Source organism: Podarcis tiliguerta, assembly GCF_965153285.1.
Source record: "Podarcis tiliguerta genome assembly, chromosome: 8".
NCBI classification, from domain to species: Eukaryota; Metazoa; Chordata; class Lepidosauria; order Squamata; family Lacertidae; genus Podarcis; species Podarcis tiliguerta.
Window position 1 is genome coordinate 63231644 of NC_139541.1, and position 15523 is coordinate 63247166.

The 15523-nt window shown below is 46.2% G+C and overlaps 1 protein-coding gene across 1 annotated transcript in view; it reads left to right on the plus strand.

Annotated features, from left to right (window-relative positions):
• Positions 1-15523, plus strand: part of AHDC1 (AT-hook DNA binding motif containing 1) — a 196481-nt gene that overhangs the window by 152201 nt on the left and 28757 nt on the right.

Below are 15523 nucleotides of genomic sequence, written 5' to 3' on the forward strand. Positions count from 1 at the left end.
AGGCACAGGTCAATTCTGTGTCCAGGGCAGCTGTCTACCAGCTCCACCTGGTATGCAGGCTGAGACCCTACCTGCCCGCAGACTATCTCACCAGAGTGGTGCATGCTGTAGTTATCTCCCGCTTGGACTGCTGTAATACGTTCTACGTGGGGCTACCTTTGAAAGTGATTCGGAAACTGCAATTAATCCAGAATGCAGGAGCTAGACTGGTGACTGGGAGAAGTCGCCGGGACCATATAACATCAGTCCTGAGAGTCCTGCATGGGCTCCCAGTACGTTTCCGAGCACAATTCAAAGTGTTGGTGCTGACCTTTAAAGCCCTAAATGGCCTCAGTCCTGTATTCCTGAAGGAGTGTGTTCACCCCCATCGTTCTGCCCAGACACTGAGGTCCAGCGCCAAAGGACTTCTGGCGGTTCCCTCACTGCGAGAAGTAAGGTTACAGGAAACCAGGCAGAGGGCCTTCTCAGTAGTGGTGCCTGCCCTGTAAAACACCCTCCCATCCGATATCAAGGAAATAAGCAACTATCCTACTTTTAAAAGACATCTGAAGGCAGCCCTGTTTAGGGAAGTTTTTAATGTTTAATGCTGCATTGTGTTTTTAATATTCAATTGGGAGCCACCCAGAGTGGCTGGGGAAACCCAGCCAGATGGGTGAGGTATAAATTATTATTATTATTATTATTATTATTATTATTATTATTATTATTCTCTGTGCCATGCTGTATTAGCAAGATAGCCTCCCTCTGTACAGTAAACTGTAGAATCATAAAGTTGGAAGGGACTCTGAGGGTCATCTAGTCCAACCCCCTGCATTGCAGGAATCTTTTCCTAATGGGCTCAGACCCATGAACCTGAGATTAAGAGTCTCATGCTGCACCGACTATCCCAGGCCCAAGGAGGCAAAAGCCCACGGCACTCAGTATTCCCAGGCGGTCTCCCACTTAAGTACTAACTAAGCCTGACACTGCTTAGCTTCTGAGATCAGGTGTGTTCAGGCTAGTATGGCCATAGACAAAACATGTTTTGATCCAATCCCTTTCACAATACGGGCAAAATCGCCCGGAAGGGCTGTAATGTCCAAAGACCATGTAGTCAGCAATTAGGAAACGTAAGAAGTTGCCACCTAGCTCAGTGTTGTCAACACTGACTAGCAGGGCCTCACAGGTTTTCAGGCAGAGAATATTCTCAATCCAACCTGGCAGTGTCATTGGGGAACGAACCTGGGACTTTCTGCATGCAAGTCAAATGCTCTGCTGCTGAGCTATGGTTTCGCGAGAGGAGGGACATAAAGGCAGATAAGGCTATCAGTGGTTACTAACCAATATGTCTATGTTCTCCCTCCACTGTCAGAGGCACTGTGGCCCTGAATACCAGTTGCTGGGACTCTCAAGTGGGAAGAGGTTATATTGCACTCAAGTCCTGCTTGCAGGCTTCCCATGAACATATGGTTGGCCTCAGTGAGAACAGCATGCTGGACTAGATGGGCCATTGGTGGGACCCTGCTCTTCTTATGCCATCAGGGACCATACTGAGTTACTTTCCCCTTTGATTAATGCCAGGGGTAGGCCCAAGCAGTGTGACGGATGCAGGACGATTTCTTGCCTTGGTAGTGAAAAGGGACTTTCTCAGCCTGAAAACTGGGTGTTCATGTTCCGTAATGTACGGCCCACTAACCCAAAGACGCAGCACTGCTGGATGCTAGGATTTGTTACGGTACCTGTGTCTGGCTTGTCTCGTGCTCCAACACTGTTGCCCTTTAGTTTGAAAGAGACATATGAGTCCCCACAGTGCACACCAGCACAAAAAGGCCCCCACCCTGGGAAAAGAAAGAGGGCACGGAGAACTTTTCTATGAAAGTCCTGCTCAATATGTGTTCTTATGCTCAGTGCTACCATCATCCGTCAGTCTGCCTTGAGTGACAGATAGCCAGAAATTGTTTCAGAATCTTAAGGACTAGTAACTTGCATCCTGTATAGCGAAAGCCGAGAGCCTCACAGTGCTGGAGTGTCTGCCCAGTACCAGATGCTGCACTTGCACAATGTGATCGTGTGCCTTTGGCTATAATGTGGAGGAGGAAGCCAGCTCTGTTTTGGACTGACCTTCCGTTCTCACCATTTAATAATATATTGAGATTTCTTGATCACATCTACCTCCCATGGACTACGCTCAGAGCTCCAGTTGAGTAAGCCCTCCCTTCCACAGTTATTTTTTAAAAGGCAGAGAGCAAGCAAGATCCTGCCCTCCCCCCCCCCCTCTCCTGTGTCTCTTCCCTTCTTAGTGGGAAATTCTTGCCTCTTCCTCCCATCTCAACTAGGGAATGAAGCCGCCTCCCAGGAGGTCCCGTTCTTGAGTTGTGGGGGAGAGGAGAAGGGGCGGGGGGGGGGTAGAGAGGCTGGAGCGCCTGTGTCTGCCATTTGCTGCCTCCATGGAGCCTGAAACTGTTAAACTAATTAAAGATTTTCAGCGCCAGGATTAATCCTTTTGCAGGGTGGTTATTGCGAGCCCAGGTAGTCGATTAGTTCACCAGGCGAGGATATTGGATTTCTGAAAGGCAAGTCAGCACTCTTTGGGGGCTGTTATCTTTCCAAGGCTCCAGGGGTCAGGAGGTAGCAAGGAGAGGTGACTGCAATCTTTCTCACTTGCTCTCTTTTACACACGCACACACACACACACACACACACACACACACACACACACCCTCCCTCCCGCTGTCTCTTGTTGCTGTGCTTTTGGCTGTGCCCACCCGTCTCCCTTTGCAATCTCATGCAAGCTGCATGGCCGCCTTCTCTCCTTTTAAGTCTTTCCCTCCATCAGTCTCTCTCTCCCCCCCCCCCACCGCATATCCTCCTCTCTCTCTCTGCTGCCCCCACTCCACTTGTTGTCCAAGCATCTTTCCCATCTCCTGTGTGGTCTCTGCTAGAGTTTTGTAACTGGGTTGTGGTGGGGGGAGGCGGAGAAGAGAGGAATACCCCTGGCCAACACCCCAGGAATGGCGAAGTCCAGAGATCCTAATGTGAAACATGTGGCCGCTGCCTGCGGCTGAGCAAGGGAGGTGAAAGGGAACAGAGCGCAGGGAAAGAAAGAGCAGCTTGTTGGCTAGCCCAGCCCAGCCCACTCTGCGCCTTCCCTCCTTCCCTCCCTCTGCAGTGGCCCTCTTCCACCGCTCCCTTTCTGGGGCCAAGCCTTTGAATGCTTGGCACAACCAGGATTCCGGCAAACGGAGGACTTGGGTCCTGGCAGTTCCCAGCGAAGGGCCGGTGGAGGGGATTTAGGTCAACCCTAGGCTGGGCATATGCGGCAGTATGTTGGGCTCCGTCATTCCAGCTCCTCCCTCTGAGCAAGCAAAACATGTGGAGGCTTGGAGGAAGAGGATCGGCCTGGCCTGGCCTCGGTCCCACGCACAGGGGCCATTCCCTGAGCCAGAAGAGTGAGTCACCAGCCTGTTCTGCTGGGGACTTGGCTACTGCCCCCTTCCCAGCAGGCTGTTCTGCTGCCGAACATGTCTGCGTTTAGGCTGGCGGAACTAGGAGAAAGGCCTGTCTCTGGTTTGTCTGATCACCTGCCAATGAACGGGGTGGAAGGATCAGGGGTGGGGTCCACTTGCTGTGTTGTATGATGTGTATTATGGCTTCAGAGAAAGACTGGGCCCTCTCAGAGACTTAGAGGCCACCCTAGCACAGACTTCCACACATGTACAATGGTACCTCAGCTTAAGTACTTAATTCATTCCGGAGGTCCGTACTTAACCTGAAACTGTTCTTAACCTGAAGCACCACTTTAGCTAATGGGGCCTCCTGCTGCTGCCGCGCCGCCGAAGCACGATTTCTGTTCTCATCCTGAAGCAAAGTTCTTAACCCGAGTTAATATTTCTGGGTTAGGGGAGTCTGTAACCTGAAGCGTATGTAACCCGAGGTACCACCGTATCGCTATCCAAATGTAATGCATTCTCAGGAACACATTGTTTTCGTTAGGCCAGCATTCACATAACAAGTTGACAGTTGGTAGTATTCCTATGAGAAATTTTCTAATGCGTTCCCAGCCATGAATTTTGCCCCCCAAATGATGGGGGGAACAGGAAACCCCTACGAAACCTTGTAAAAAGCAAACAAGGAAGGGGGGGGGGAATACTCTCTTGTTTGTCCCATCTTTCCCCCTTCCCCCTCCCTCCCAACATGGTTTCTGCTGCAGACAAGCAAAACACAAAGAAGCAAGGCTTGTTTACAACTGCTTATTTGTTTACAGTATGGCTGTTTGTATATCTGAATCAGTGTTGTGTATAGTGAGGTTTGGGTACTAATTCATCGTATTTGGATGTGACTTTTGTATAACAAGCATATAGCAGTGCTGCAGCTATGGGGGGGGGGGGTAGCCGGGTTTTTTGCCCCAGGTGAAGCCTCCAGAGAGGTGCCATTGGGGATCCCGGCCTATGTGTGTTGTTGTTGTTTAGTTGTTTAGTCATGTCCGACTCTTCGTGACCCCATGGACCAGAGCACGCCAGGCACTCCTGTCTTCCACTGCCTCCCACAGTTTAGTCAAACTCATGTTGGTAGCTTCGAGAACACTATCCAACCATCTCGTCCTCTGTCGTCACCTTCTCCTTGTGCCCTCCATCTTTCCCAACATCAGGGTCTTTTCCAGGGAGTCTTCTCTTCTCATGAGGTGGCCAAAGTATTGGAGTCTCAGCTTCACGATCTGTCCTTCCAGTGAGCACTCAGGGCTGACTTCCTTCAGAATGGATAGGTTGGCCTATGTGTATTTAGATGCAAATGCATGTATGTGGGTGCTAAACTGGGTCTTTGGCCTGGGGAAAATAAAGCCTAGTTTTGTCCCTGAGTTTTGATAGTAGGACCTGTGTGTACATTGCTTCCTCCACCTCCAATACTGTTGGACCACAACTCCCATGCTATATGTGCTATGTTGTATGAGGTATATTATACAAGATTAACTTTACTCTAGACCAGCTCACAGCTTCAGAGAAAAACTGGGCCCCCTCTGAGTCTTAGGAGCCACAGCACAGCCTTCCCCAATCAATACATTGTCTCCCTGATATTCTTGGACTACAACTCCCATAATCCCTGACCCATTGGCCACACTTACTAGAGCTGATGGGAGTTGTACTCCAAAATACCTGAAAAGCACCAGAGGAATGTTTCCATACTGGTTTGCTGGAACTCACAAGTGAGGAGAGAACCCCTTTGCACTCCTGTCCCGCTTTGGGGCTTTGCACAGGTGTCTGGTAGGCCATTTGAGGCCAGGGTGCAGGAGGGCCTTTGGTCTGATCCAGCGGGGCTCTTGCTATGTTGTTATGCCAAAGCAAGTCATGGGGTAGCCTCCTCCCCAAGTGGCCTTCCAGTGGGGCAGGGTGGTGCAACAGGTTTCTCTCACAATTAAGGGCTGTTAGTGGGAGACAGAGAGGCTTGCCCACTGAAGCATAATCCTCTAGGAAGAGTACAGTAGGATAAGGCATTTTACTGAGGCTTCTCCAGGAGAAATTCCCAATGGAAAGCATCTACTATGACCTTGTGTGTGCGTGCGTGCATGCATGTGTTTGAATTCTCAATCTCAAGGACCAGAAATGTTGTGGACTGAAGGAATGACTAACGCAAGCTCCACATGGGACTGTGATGACAGACTCTCAATAAGCCAGTTCAGGGTGTAGGAAACTTTTTTTTGCGGGGGAGGAGGCAGGAAAGCATCTTGGCCTTGGCACCCCTCGCCACGCATCTCCCAAGACTGCTTTTGTCTGGTTGGAATGTATCATTGAGCTGTGATAATGCCTCTTGCTTGCCTGCAAGAAGGAGTGTGTGCAAGTGTGTAAATCCTTCTGACCATTTGCGTAGTCGTAGCAGGAAGGTGAAAGCTGACTTTACAAAGGTAAGAGTCAAATCCATTGCCCCACCCACTTTTATCTCTGGTCTCACCTGCCACCAGCATACAGCCCCTGTCTGCCCAAATGTTGTCTATGTAGGAATGTGGCCCTCAGGCTGAAAAACGTCCCCCACCCTTCCTATAAATTGTCAGGGGCAGCCGGAGAAGTGGATGGGTGTGGTTGTATGGGGACAGTATTTGTGTATGAATACTTATGTGCATTTATGTGCTCACATAGTGCTCTTGGTCAGCGTGTGTATGTATGAGAGAGAGAGAGAGAGAGAGAGAGAGAGAGAGAACATGCAAGTGAGTGTAAAAGTGTGTTGTGTGTGCAGTTTGAGTACAAATTGTTTCATGTGTGTTCTTCTACGTGTGCTCTGTGCATAAGGCCCTGCAGTTGGAATCCTTGGTGCATCATTCTCCATACATGCCCCCCTCCAGTCCATTTTTCCATGACCTGCCTGTATAACCTTGCGGGTTTACTCTTTTCAGGTGTGTTTCTTTTGCATGGGTGTATGGCTTTCAATATATCTGTGTACACATATGCAAGTGCCATGTCACTCTGAGGGGATTGGAGTGGAGATGTTTCTGAATACGTGTCTCTTTCTGGACATACATGTATCAGGCTCTAGGTGGCTAGCACACATCTGATTGGATTCTGCAAGCTTCCCCGCCCCTGGTGTAAACAAGCACTGAGTGAGCTGAAGCCAAAAGGGTCCCTGCAGATTTACTCTGCTTCCCTTGTTGCCCTTCATCCCGTAGAAAGGAAGACTCCTGGGGTCTGAGCTGTTTTTTCAGTCTTTCCACGTTCCACTTGAATTAAAAGGGAAGTGGGGAGGGGGAGAAGGGGGAGCGTTGGGCACCCACAGGCTGTAATGAAAAGCCTTCTGTGAGTTTCCCTCCCTCTCTTGTCTGTCTGTCTGTCTCCTTCCAGCTCTGGGCACATTAGCAGACACAGCTGAGACTAGACCAGTCTTTCTAGTGCTGTTTCCTTGTTCCACGTTGCCCTTTGGTGTAACTCTGCACCCTCCCAGCCTGTAGCAGCAGCAGCAGCAGTTCCCCACTGATGCTGGGGAGGGAACCACATGCGTGCATTTTCCTGCCAGTCTGGATTGATGTTGCCATGCTAATCTGGGTGCGCAGAGCCGGCTGGCTGTGGGATTTGAGCTGTGCTGGGAGGGGAGCTAGGAGATGGACAGGGGCACAAACAAGCTCAAAGGTGGAGGCAGGGCCATGCCAACTGCAAGGCAGGGATGGTGGGATACAAAAGGGCGAAGGTGCACCAGAATAAAGAGGTGATTGTGCAGCAAATTCACGCATAGATCCAGAGCGAGGGCTTCAGTTCAATGGCAATAAACCTCATTGGGTGTGGCAGAAGGGAAGACGGCAAGAAGAAAGCAGCACTCAGTTCAGGAAGGATTTATAAAGCTTTTTAAGAGAACGAAACAGGGCAACAATTTTAATAGAAAGGCTGAGTCAAAACAACCTAAACCAGAGGTGGGAACCTGATTTCCAACTTCCATAGTCCCAGCAAAGTGCTTAGGGATGATGGGAGTTGAAATCCAGCAGTATCTACAGGGTTCTGTATCCATGGCCAAGGCACAGGCACACAAACGTAAGAACTGCCTGCCCGAATCATCCAAAAGTGTGTTTAAAATTCTCTTTGGCTGCATTCAAACAGTACTTTATTCCATTTCCCCGACATCTCCATATGTGATCTTTCACACAGTCAGAAAACTAATTCTGTTAATCTAGCAGAATCTAGTGGAAGCTGGGTGCTTGTTTCCACATTTAATCGCTTCCAGAAAAAGTCCATTTGCAACCTGGAAAATCACAGGTTGAAATTTGGGGTGGCCAGCATGGTGGCACACAGTTGTTTCCTGCCATTTTCCGGGGGGGGGGGGGGAATGCACATGACATAAAAGATGGGACGACGGCAACATATCCAGTGACGTCTGCTGTTGTGTCACACCACACCCCCTGGAGCGAATGAAATTTGGCACAACATGACAGTATATCAGCTAAAGAACCACAACTCCATAATGAAACTGGGACAGAAGCGCTAGAGTTATAAGCTGGAAAACTAATGCAGCAAGCTCCCTTTTTGAATGCACCCTTTCTAACAACAGCCAGACAGATTTGTTTGTTATGGAAAGAACCACAGCTCAATGGTGAAGCACATGCTTCACATGCAGAAAGAACGCCTCAAGTTCAATCTCTGGCCACCTCAAGGGGCAAGAAATCTTCTTCATCCTGAGGGCCACATTCTGAGCAACTATCCAAGGGCCACATGCCAGAGGTGGGCAGGCCAGTGGGGAAAATGGGCTAGTTGATTAGTTTCCACACACATTCACACCCCACTCTGTCCTCCAGCCAGGCAAGCAAAAGACATTATCAGAGCTCAAGGACACATTCCATCCATGATGTGGGATGTAGCTTACAGAGATAGGAGATGGCCTGGGAAGAATCTTGAGAGTGGGAGAGGCCTGGAGGGCTGCACTGGACCTCTGGGCCTGAGGTCCCCCCCCCCCATTAGCTAAAAGGATTTCGGAAAGCAGGTGATGGGGGGGGACCTCTCTTTTCCTTAGACCCTGGAGAACCACTTCCAGTAACAGTCAATGTGAAGATCTCATACTGGTCCACAAACCACTGGAGGTCTGTGAGTGCCATCCAGGTGGTCCACAGAAAAGTTGCAGAACAGTAAATACATATATCGGTACTTGGCAGACCTGCACACGATTGATTTTTTCCTGGCAGAGATCAAGGCTGTTTTGATCAGGGCTGGATTATCAGACAGGCTAACAAGGCCCTGGGCTAGGACCTATGATTTTCATAAAACTCGGCTGCTTTTTGACAATGTTCAAGAAGTTCCTGTATGTTCCCCTCCCCAACAGGTTATAGAACATCAGTTCATTATCCAATAAAAATCCATTTGGTTACATCTCAGGAAATGCTAACCATTTCTCCTGTTCATTTTAAACTTGACAGAATTCTATCTGACTGTCTTCAAATGTTAAGCAGAATATGGCACCATGACCCTATTAGCAATCATGGTCAGCGAACCAGTGTGGTGCAGTGATTAAAGCCATAAAGCTCAGTGGGGACCTAGAGCCAGTTGCTATCCCTCAACCTATCGCATCTCGCTTAATCTTTGTAAAGATAAAATGAGGAAGAAGAACTATGTTAGCATCCCTACACGTTTTGAGAGGAAAAGTGGGATATAAATAGTGTCTATTAATAATTGCAATAATAATTTCCCATACCTGCATCAACTCCCAAGGCTCAGTAGGTGGTGCTAACTTCTTCGCAGAATCTGCCACCAATTTTTGCAGCTGCGAATAACTTTAAAGCCATTTCGTTTCCTCCTCTCCTGACAGAATCTTTCCAGCGCGTACCAGGCGTATAAACATCCGGTTCAGCTGGCAGCAAAATACCTGAAATGGCTTCAAATATTCTTTCCTTTTTCTTTTTTCCACATGAGCTGTCCAAAAAACCACCACCACCACCACACACACGCAACAACAAAATCTTTCCAAAATCCTAAGGGCATAATCGGAACAAAATTCAGCACTGTAAAGACCCACAATTTAAGCCTACGCTTCAGTGCCCCAGTGAAATCTACAAAGGTTAGAAGAAGCACTTAACATTTTGTCTGGTTCGTGGCCCATGATTTGCATCTGAGTTAGCACTGGCTTTTGAGGTGTGAGATCAAGACCCTGCTTCAGCCAGGGCTCACTGGGTGGCCTTGGCATGTAAGGGCACATGGCAGCTGCTTGCACTCCTGGTTTGGCACTGTACAGCTGGAAACAGAGGACTTGTCTCTGGGAAAAAATCAGGTATGTCTCCTCCCAGGACACCCTACTGCCAAACTAAAGAGCCAGCTCTGCAGACAATATTGCCTGCATCGGCCCTGCTCAGTCACGCAGAAGGGCAGGGCTGATGCGTTCTGTAGCCTCTGTGGACCAGTGTGGATTAGGCCCATCACAAGACTACAGCCAGCTTCCAAAAACAAGCAGCCATAGAGGTAGCATGGATTGCTGTGTCTTCTGCTTTGTTCTCCATTGGTAAAATGGGAATATGTTGGGTCTATCTTAATGATGGCACGCTCAGAGATGCAGCTAACATTGGACCTCAGGGCTGAAGTCCAGGGCCCACAGACCAGTCTCCCCTCCAAAAAAATGATTAACCTGAGAGTGGCAGATGATAGAGGCAGCAGCAAACAGGACCAATGTAATGACCTGGGCCAGCACTCACACATTCCACTGGCTGGGGCTGACACTAGTCACTGCAGTGCAGTATCTTCCTATTCAAAACAAAACAAAAACATTTTATAGTCAGGGGTTGGCTGGCCAAGCATGTGCATGATTACAGATGCTGACTTTATTGTGTTTGCTTTTCAAATGTATTATAATTCTCTACAACAGAATTGTGCTTTCCCCAAAGCAAATGTGTTCATGGCATCAGGGCAACGGAAGCAAACTCCATTTTATACCTGCAGTCATGATCAAACTGTGATTTAAGATTGTATAATGTGAAGCTGCACATGTTCAAGAGATTCCCACCCCCCAACGTATCAGGAATGTAGATGTACATTCCTGCAACTTACGTGCATTTAACTTCAGTTTTACGCTTGTGGCCAAAACCCCCATTTTTTTAAGGGGGGGGGTTGAGGTCATGGGGAAAATGACTTGGGCAATCCCACCCACCATTGAATCCAATGGGTTTTGAATACACACAATTTTGGCTTTAGGCTCGATCCCCGGAACGTAACCCCCACGGATGTTGCAGGCTTATTGTAGTTGCAAAGTATGTAATAATGATGTGGGGCTAAACAGTGGTTTCCCCTGAAAACAGCAGGACAAGTGGATGAGCCCTCAATCTGCTCTCAGTCTACCCCCCACCTGCCTGTCGCCAGCACAGGGGGTGAATCTGGCTGTCTTTGGCTCTGGCTTCACCTATTGCTGGTCTTCCTATCAGTGGTGTCCAAACTTTTTTCAAAGAGGGCGAGATTTGATGAAGTCAAGGGCTGTGGAGGCCAGCCAAAGTTGTCGACCTTTTCTAGGATTGACAGCTTTTTTCAGGGTTGGAGTTGTTGATCTTCTTTTAGGGTTGAAGTTGTTACATTTTTTAAGGATTTTACCCCAGGAAATAAACTTCCACAGGGGCCAGATTAAACTGACAGGCAGGCCAGATTAGCCCCCCCCCCCGAAATGGACTTTGGACGTGCCTGCCTTGTTCCAGTGGACACCAGCCCACCCCTGCATTCTCAGTTGGCTCCGTACTGGTAGCTTCTTCTATAAACATTAATGCTTGGAATGCATCAAGTGTTTTACTATTTTTTATGCGTTATTGCCATGATACAACTGAGGTATGTCTACCTTCCTTTTGTGCCACACTGTGCCAACTTTCCTTTTGTCTGAGATACCATTTGATTAAAGCACTCTGATATATGTTTGTCAAATGTAAATGAATGTCTATACTGGGCAATTCACTCTCCGCTTATCTTGATGGCTCACCTATTTCTTTGAAGTGCCAAGAGATCTCGTTAGTATTGTAGTATTTCTAAAGGGATTTATGTTTTGAGATCTACATAGTAATTGAGTTTTAGCTCCAGAGGAAATTAATTTTACTAACCGCCTGACCATGAGAATCTGTTCAATGTTAAGAACCCCATCATTTTTTAGGTCACCCACCTCTCCCAAGCATCGGAAGGGGATGGGAAGGGGGAAAGACAAAGGAAGGGTGGAAGACTTGAGTTTGTCTGGATACTTGGAAACTACCTTTTGCTTTCCACAATATAGGCTGCATTTGCTTCAAGTCAAAGAACCCTGGATTCTTAGCTCACAAAGGCTCTGATCAGATGCGATGCAAAACCATGATTTGGTTCTAGGTGAACAAGCCTTCCTGCTTCTCAGATTTGTGTACAGTGATTCCCGACTTTCCAATCCTAAATTAGGGTAAACCGTAGTTTGCCTTTTTGTCCAAACAGTCAAGCTGTGGGGTTGTGTTTGCCTGTAAATCAGGATCACAAACCAATGTGTGTGTCCCCCCCCCCCCCCCCAGTTTCTGATCCTGACTTGCAGGATCACCCCAGGCCATAGTTTGTTGGTTCAGGTGCAATGACGAGCTGTAATATGGTGGATGGAGCCATCTATTTCTGGTCCATGTCAGTTTCACATGTGCTCATTCATAATTCTTTTCCATCTCCCTTCTGTATTAATCCGTGGCTTTCTTTTTTTAAAAAAAAATCCTCATGTATAAATAGTATTTTCTCACAAAATACACATTTCCATTTTTATTCTTTTTTATTATTATTAAATTTTAACAAACTGTCCAAAAATAAAATAAAAACCATATCAAAAACAGTATTTTCAAACACACAAACAAAACTGTAAGTAAAACCAATTTCAAATCTAAAATTAAGGATTCCCCAAATCCCGTGACTTCCCTCCACCCCATCCTCTGGTTCCTTAATTTTCCTTTCCCACTGCATATCATTATTACTCAAAAAAAAATTTCATCCAATTTCTTTCATAGTTTCTCTAAAATTACAAGTGCTCTTAAAATCCTGCCAATGTTTTAACATGTTTACAATACTTTTGAATATATAAAATGAACATTTCCCAATCCTTTCTAAAATTCTTATCGTCTTGGTTTCTGAGCTTTACAGTTATTTTCACCATTTCAGCATATTCCATTAATTTATTTTGCCAATCTTCTTTGGTCGGGATGGTTTCTTTTTTCCATCTTTGAGCTAACAGGTGGCGGTCATAGCATAGATAAACAAATTCTTCTGTTCTTTTGGCACCTCAGCTCCTACAACTCCTAATAGAAAGGCTTCTGGTTATTTTACAAAAGGTATTCTAAACATTTTTTTCATTTCATTATAAATCATTTCCCAGAATTTTTTAACAATCTCACATTTCCACCACATGATAAAATGTACCTTCCAATTGTTTACATTTCCAACACTTGTTGCATCCTTTTCTGTACATTTCCATTTTTAATGTCTTGTGTACTTTGCATGATTTCATTGTATGTTTATAATTTTATTTTATTTTCTAAAGTACAGATTTCTAAACCTTTTCTCTCAAAAGTATTTCTAAATTTTATCCTAAAATGTGTATTTTTATATGCATTTTGGTACCATTTCTGAGCAGAGAAACACGTCTCAAAATTTTAAGATGACTAACTGTTGAATAACTATATTCATCCAGGAAGTCAGCACAAACCGAAATCCACAAAGAATGAATGAAATAATCAAGCATCCCTAAACTGTAGTTTGCCTCAAACTAGATCTGGGAATTATGCACAAGAGAAGGGAACATGTGAACCTGAGCCTTCATACCACATCAAACTTGTAATGGAATAATTTCAAAGTTTATTAATAAAATATTTCTGTCCTGCCTTTTGACTTCACATGCCCATAAGCAGCTCAAAATCACAAGTTAAAAACATAACTTTATGTCCCCAGGGTATGGTCAGTACCTGGATTGGTGACTACCTTGGAACTGCATGTATGCCATCTTTGGTTCTGTTAAGGAAGAAAGTGGGATATAGATGTAATAAAACAATACAATAGAAAGAATAAAAGCAAAATGTTTGTCAGTCCCGAGAACTGGTAGGAAGAGAGAGGATTTAACATTTGAAAGCCATCAGAAAGGAGACCATCCAGGCCTCCCAAGGTAGGAAGCTCCACCATCTGGTCATGCCCACCCAACTGGGCTCCTAAGCACAGCTGTAGGGCACAGAGCAAAGCTTCCATTGAAGAGCACCATGGGCAGGCTCATGTGAGGGAAGGCTGACCCTTCAAATACACTGTTTAGGGCGTTGCATCTGGACATGCCAGAGGTGCTGTTTTATGACCTAAAAGCCGGAACTATCAAAACAAGTCAGACCATCACTTTGGCCAGCCAAATCCCAGAGAATGAGGAGTTGGTGTGCAGAGGCTTTTTGTTTTTTGTTTTTCAGAAGTAAGCACCTGTAACTCAGTGCTATATTCAATCTTTTCCGAAATAGCGCCTTTATTTTCTCTGTACATTTGTTTGTTTGTGTGTGTTTGTGATTCTTCACATTTCTTAGCCTTATAAAACTGCTGGACACTCTATCAAGTTGTGCTGTGTTTCCAGTTGGACTTCCTTTATGGATTAAATAGGAAACCAATGGCAGGCTGCAGTTTGGGAGGATCTTGATAATGGACTTTCAACTGGTGGGTGAGGGCAGTGGTGTACATAGCCAATGTAATGTTCTTCCAGGACTCATTTCTTGTGGCCATGCTTGCTGGGGCTAATGGGAGTTGAGAGCCCAGTGGCCCCTAGAGAACCACAGGTTCCCTATGCTTGCTTCACATCAGGAGTGGTTAACCTTTCACTTTTTGCTGAACTGCAACTCCCATGAACCCTAGTCAGTGTGTCCAGTGGCTAGGCATGATGGGAGTTGTAGTTCAGCAACATCTGGAAAGGAAACAAGTACTCTACTTCTGCCTTAGATAATGTTGCATCTTTAAGTAGTCTTACAGGGAGGGCTCTGGATAACAGTGTGTGCTGTTTCACTTACTTCAATGTGTGATAAGCCAGCCCTGTTACTTTGGGGGGCCTTCCTGATGAATGGGTACTTGATCTTCCGTCCCAAAGTCCTGCCCTGACAGCATCCAGATGTGTGACACCATGAGCACCACCAACTTTTCTTTTTCTTTCAGATTTTATTTATCTTCCAAAAGAAGTAGGAAGAGAGAAGGAAACAAGGGGGTGGGGAGATCAGAAGTGGTTGGAAGAATGAATTCCATTCCTTTAAATGCCTGTGAAGATGAAATCATTTTGACAGGAACAGTTTTTCCCATCACTGCATAAGAAGCAGCAATTGCCAAAATTCTCTCTTCTGTACAGCAGTGAAAGATACAGGAGCGTTCTCTGCATAAGCAGAAGCAAATATGGGGACCATGTGAAATTTTTTTTTAAAAAAAGGAAATAAATTGAACCCCATGATGTATCATCAGGTTACAGGTGGCCCCTGGATCTGAAAAGGTCTTCATAGCCCCAGCTCATTTATTTGGGAGTTGTTTAAAGTCAGTAACAGTAAACAACAAGGCTATAGCGAGCATATGAATTTGGGTGCAGCTGAGACAGTGTGTATGAAAGCCAAAGAGAGATGCTACACGGCAGGTGTAGAATATCTGTACGTATTGCAATGTCTGAGAACAATTTTTCATTTCCTCCCCACGTCAAACTCTTGACCAAAATTCACACCACACCTTGATTTAAATATTGGTTAGGGTTATCAGAGGCATGATAAAACAGATTTGGGCACTAGATCTGGCCCCCAGGCTGCCGATTGGCCACTCTTGATCACTCCTGATCTACCTTGCCAAGTAGCCGGGAAGCTCGTCGAGTTGGAATTTTATGTCCTGTTCAATAAATAGACACACAGATGCATGCCTGCAAAATAGCACACATCCAGGCATGCGAGCAAAGGTGCAAAGCTGCATATCACCAACATTTAGTGATTCAAACAGGGATAACTTGCACAGAGCATGCATGCCCCCCATTACACACACACACACTCACAGACACAGCTTGAGACAGCAGGATGACTGTAGCTAATAGAGTTTGGCCGATCCCCCTGCAGGGCTATGATGAGATGGACAAAAAGGAGAGA